The sequence below is a fragment of the Rhamphochromis longiceps genome, linkage group LG3 (genome assembly GCF_057381845.1).
Source record: "Rhamphochromis longiceps isolate RC_006_pf linkage group LG3, R_longiceps_female_GT1.1, whole genome shotgun sequence".
NCBI lineage: Eukaryota > Metazoa > Chordata > Actinopteri > Cichliformes > Cichlidae > Rhamphochromis > Rhamphochromis longiceps.
The window spans coordinates 40,220,444-40,226,556 of record NC_140559.1 but is presented as its reverse complement, the minus strand read 5'-3'; positions in this window follow the sequence as shown (position 1 = coordinate 40,226,556).

Below are 6,113 nucleotides of genomic sequence, written 5' to 3'. Positions count from 1 at the left end.
CTAAATTGAATCACAGGTGGAGGTGATTCTGTGTGGAGTTTGCATCTGTGTGTGTTTCCTCCATGAACTCCAGCTTCCTCCCAGTGTCCACTGTCCCTCTGTGACCCTAAACTGGAGACATTGTTACAGAAATGGATGAATGTGTTTCATGTTTTTCTGTGACTTGTGCTACTTTTGTGCTACTTTTGCAGTCTTCATGTGGTCCTCTTACATTTCATGGCAGCACTTCCATCATGTGTCACTGTTCACACTGTTTGGTCACATCAGCAGCAACAAACTCATCTGAAGAGTGTTTTATCAGAGCAGTTGCACACCAGAGCAGGTTTGTTTTCTGTAGGTGATGTTTGTGTCTTTTATGACGCTTACAGTTTAATGTGCATCAAATAATTGTGGTGCTTTTAGAAATGCAACATTTTCTACGAAATAATATCACACAACACTTCTTTGTTCATCTAAGTAAACTGTGATGCTTACATGTGTATTAAAATGTCATTTCTAACTGCAATATGCTGTTTATTAATCATCTGAAAATGGCTCATGATTTGTATCTGAGCCCCAGAAAAGTGGAGAGAAGAGAAAAATGTTTTGTTCAGTAAATAACTTGACAACTACATGCTGTAATGGTCAAATATAAATATAAAGTATTTCCTTAGTTGAAGGCATAAAAAGTGTCAGGTTGATAGGTTTGTAGCATAAACCTATTTGCTGGAACGTTCAAGACAATTCAACCACACAGCGAAAAGCATTGAACACCAAGCAGGCAAAGTTCTTTATGTTTCTCGTGCACGGGAGAGAACTGGACAAACGCCGTTACTTCACTTGATCCCAGTCGCTCTCGTCCACTCCCCCCGTAACACTGCTCTTTATTGAGGTTACATGAGTATGCATAGGTTCATTAACATATGACATATGCATACAAACAAAGAGCACCTTGTCTGTGCGTTGTGTAAGTATGTGTGTGTATGTGTGTAACTTCCCTAAACCTGCTGGTCTGGAAGTCCAGAGTCTATTAAGAGTCTATTAAGAGTCTATTAAGTGAAGGAGGACAGAGTGTCACATTTTGACAGAGTATCAGTGAATCCTTACAGAATGGTTATGATTGGACTGTGTGAGCACCAACATCACTCTGCAGTTTGTTTGTACCTCTTCACAGCAGTTTGATTTATCAAGAGAAAGCATCGACCCCTCTGTGACATTAAAAGGTGGCCATGAGCATAAAATGAAGGCGAGTGTATTAGAGGAGGTAAAACATGTTTTTGATGTCTGTGAGAAATTCAGGGCTCACAAATGAACATTAATATGGCAACTTTTTCTTAAAATGGTTTAATAACAAGAATGGCCAGTAGGAGGCAGTGGGGTGATCATTACTGGAGCCTCTGTGTTTCCTTCCCATTAACTCTTTTGAACTGAGCTCAGCAGCTACAAACTACAGTCAGCTGTCCACCTCAAACATATCAGCTCGTTTCTTGTTCAGAAGTTTACACAAATTAAATCATATCCCATCATGCATCTGTGGTTATTTGCTGAATATGCTCAGTGCTCTTGAATCCACAGTGTCTGTCATGTGTTGTGTGGATATATATAACACTATGTGCAGAAATGTTGCATTTTGCTAACTGTATGTGAAATAAATTGATTTCAGTGAGTCCTCATCTCAACACCTGGTTATTATCACAGGATGGAGGCCCTAAACCACACACTCACACAACATTAATATTCAGTGTCATGTTGCTGATCTGAGATCAGCTGACAACATGCAAACATGGAAAACCTGAAGCAACAGAACAGGATCAATGAGCAGCTGTGACATCGACTGAGTCAGAAACAACATGAACTCAGAGATTTGTTGTTTGTGGATTTATATTAATTATCCTCGTTCTGTTGTTGTGTGGCTAAAGGGTGAAACGTTTCTTGATAATTGGCTGAAAGTGATTCATAATTTCTAATATTGTGACACAACATGTGTGATATTATCTTATGTTGTGTTGAGACTTTTTCTTGTGGACAAATCTTTTTTTAATGGAAAAATAAACACCACACTTAATTCTTTTGCTCTTTCCTATTCTGCTGATAACCACCTGGCCTTCCTGATCCCTGCCCCTCTGCTTCCTCCTCCTAATCTGCTGGTTAGCTTGGTGGTTTGGACATCATACATTGTCTTTGTTTTTGCCTCCAGGTGGAGAAAACTGTAGATTTTTTTTTGATAAATGCAAAACTTTTTACCAAACCTTGAAATATATACAGTGATCTGTTTTATTTAAGAAGCAATGAGCAGTAAAAATACAAGATTAATCGGTAAATAAGACAATACAGAATAACATCTTTGTTCCTCTGAACAGACTGTGATGCCTACATGTGTGTAAAGACTGTTGTTGGTTAAGTCTTTTCTCCAACAGGTTTATTTTTGTCAGATACCCTTATAAGAGGAAATGCAGCCTGTGGTTTGTTTTATTTAAAGTCAACACAGCACAGTGGAAATGTGCAGGTATGACAATGTGTGAAAACAGGTTAAAAGTAGCTTTATTGTGGTGATGACACATGCTGGACTAAAGAATAAATAAAGCATGTGGGCATCAAGAGAAACGGTGAAAAGCTTGTTTCTCACGCTCATGTCTTTAAGAGTCTCTGCATGGACGTGCTGTAAATGTTCATTTATCTCTGAAATAAATAAAATCATCCATCACTCTCTCTGTCCACAACATCATATACAGACATGTTTTTCTTCTAACTGCAACTTCCAAACAGGCCAGTTCCTCACAGTATAACACAAAACTCCAAAGTATAATCACTGCTTTGTAACCAGCAGAGGAGCCAGTAAATCATCTATACCTACTGATACTAATGTGTCTGTTTGGCTGCTGTTACAGAAATGGTTCCTACACCTGTGATGATGACGTCAGTGTTTGACTCCAAACTGTCTGCTGGACTCTGCAGTATCACAGAGTCCACACGTTTTTAGGCCTTTTTAGACTTTATATCTTGAAGCATTACAATATTAAAATATTGACAAGTACTGAAACTTCTGCACTTAACTTTTACATATAACCTGAAAATAAGCTAAAAACAGGAAGTTACATCTTAATATATTTTATCTTTCTAAAAGAAAAGTGGTGGGATGAAAAAACACACCTGCTGTTAAACAATCTAAAACACTTGGATATGAACATGTTGGTGAGTGTGTGTAGATGATACTGCAACAAACCTTAATCATAACCTTTGTAAGAAAGTGTTTGACAGAATGAAGGATGGTGGCTGAGTTTTCATGCTTTTACTATGATTAATACAACAGCCTGAGTGACAAACTGAGACACACTACATGCTCATGTGGAGGGACTAGCCAATCACAACGCAACCGCACTTTAAAGTATTCACTGTTCTGTCCTTTTGGACTCAATGTGGGTGGAGCCTATAGTAGCTGTCATAATATGAAAGATAACCTAGACAGGTTATAGAGAGACAGACAACCATTCATGTTCACATTCACACCTGCAGGCAACAACCTGAATCACCAGTTAACATAATAATATATGACTTTGGATTGTGGGAGGAAGCCAGAGTACCCAGAGAGAACCCAGACAGACAACCATAGTGGGAGTTGTCCCTTAAGTGGGTCATGAATCCACTATTAATTATGTGTGTCATGACATGAGACAAGGTGTGAAAAGTGGGTCATTGTGCTGCATTCCAGATACCTCCGAACTTGGAAGTTGGAAATCGGGCGTGGCATCACTCCCGAGTTGCAGAAAAAGACAGGAAACACAGGATTTGTGTTGGTTCTTGGCAAGTTAGAGCAATGCAGGTATGATAGTAGTGCAGTATGATGCTTGTTGTTGTGACTAATCAGTGTTCAAACATAATCATGGCTCATTCAAGGAGTTAAAAATACACAACAGTGTAAAGTTTTTTGTCACGGCCGGGTGGCCGGTGCGTGGTGTAAGAGTAAGAGCAGATGTTCGAGACAGGAATGAACAAAAACTGAGACGTTTACTTTAGGTTGGACCAACAATATAAATGAAGATCGAAAGGAAACTAGGACGATGTTAACAGCAAACTAAACTGGAGAGAACTAACACTAGAGACAGTGAACATGAAACTTAAATGTCACCAACATGAATGACATGAATGCCTGAGATGTGACTCGTGATGAACAGAAATGTGGCCCACGGTGAAAAGATGACCTGCCAATGAACGAATGAAAACTCACACCACACGAGCGTGACGAGGGAAGTGGAAACACAGCTGGAAGCAAAACTAAACACAGAAGGTGATACTGTCAAAATAAAACAGGAAACGTGCAGACTAAGAAACACAGACCTGAGACTCAGACCAGGGAAGAAACAGACATGGAAGCAGAAACGGGGGTTTGGAAAAAATGACATAACAGGATGCAGAGCGAGGGACAGAGAGATCTGTGTTATTTAGTGCATTTATCGAGTGGCTGTTTGGTTTCTTCAGTGTTGAGGTCCAACACCTCGCTGCATATGTCATGACAGGACACTGCACAAATCACATAAAAGTCTCTGAGAATAAAACATAATTATGAGCTGGTAAATATGTCACCTGACCTGAAACAACAGAAGGTAAGAAGCAAACACAAGAAGCAAGCCTGCATGTTTGCAGTGGACAGGAAATGTGAACACGTCACACAACTGCTGTGGTCAAAGCTACAGGAGCTGTTTGAGGTTTGTATAAAAGGAAAGGAAGCACAGAGAGGCCACAGTCAGAAGAAACACTCTGGTCTTATCTGTATTAAATGCAGCTTCTCTTTTTATTATTGATGTAAAGTCAAAGTGTTTGAGATGAGCTGAGGATCAGAGTGCAGCAGGGCTGGATGTGAGGATGGGGCACTCTTTGCTCTGCATGACGGGGTTATTGTGTAAGTACATTTGTGACATTGTTTGAATGGCACTGATTAATGAAAGTGTTTCTCATGTGTGAGAATTAGAGTGTATCACTGGTTTGAAGTGTTTATGTGAGAGTTTGAACAAAGCATATTTGTGATGTTTATGAAAGTTACAGACAAATGTTGGCTGGTTCCTTGGTTCAGTTTAGTCTGAGTATCGTGTTGGATACATCGCTGCTTGTTGCACTTGACTCATTGTCATTGTCTTTAAGGTCATATATTAATACATTTTAAATTAAACTTTTATAACATTTTTTATAACTATAAGTTTAAAAATGTTTTCTCATGTGTCAAACACACTTTTTATGCACAGAGACAGAAAAATACTCTTAAACTCTTAAAACTAATGTCCTAATTTAGTTTGTTTTGTTTGATTTTCTTTCAGTTTGATCCTAATGATGTTTAATCTTTACTTCATTACTCTCTTCTACGTTAATGCTGATGCTGAGACATGGTTATTTTTCTCTCCTTTTTGATGCTCAATAAATAATTAGACTTTTATTTTTACTTTTTAATGTTAACAAAAGACAATCAGATTTTAGAAATTCAAACATCTGCATTGAAATGTCAGAGATAGAAAATATCAGAGCAGTTTTATTATCATAGAGATTAGATCTAGAGTAGGGTTAGATATCTACACTGTGTTGTTAATCAATACTAAAACAGAATGAAGATGCTCATTTGCATCAGTGTTGATATCCATAGTGTTGTCTTGGCTTCCTCCAGCTGAGGCACAATTTGATGCATAAAGGAGCCATCGCACGCCAGATTTACGCTCTCGCATGTGTGCATTTTTGACCTTTGAAGTGTTTTTGTGCTTCTTCCTTTCCTGCTATATTTCGCTGCACTTGCCAACCAATGAACATTCAGCAGACGCTGACATCATCAACTTCAAACAGCGTGCAGTCAGGACCTTAGAGGATGCATGAAAGCATGTGTTGAGTGGGTGAAAGTCCCTCCCCCTCTCTGTCCCAATGAAAACTCTACACAGACGACACTTTTGCAGGACTCTGCTCTCGAAGCTGAATCCTGCTTCTGTGAATCAGCTGAGCTTTGATAGTTTGGAGGGACACATAGTGCCACCTGCTGCAGAGATATTATTAAATAGTGATTAAAGATCTATAAATAATATCAAACTTAAAACATTAAAATGTAACACTGTTGTAAAAAAGGACAAGATGTGAATGCTGTAGAAACTCATTAATCTGAT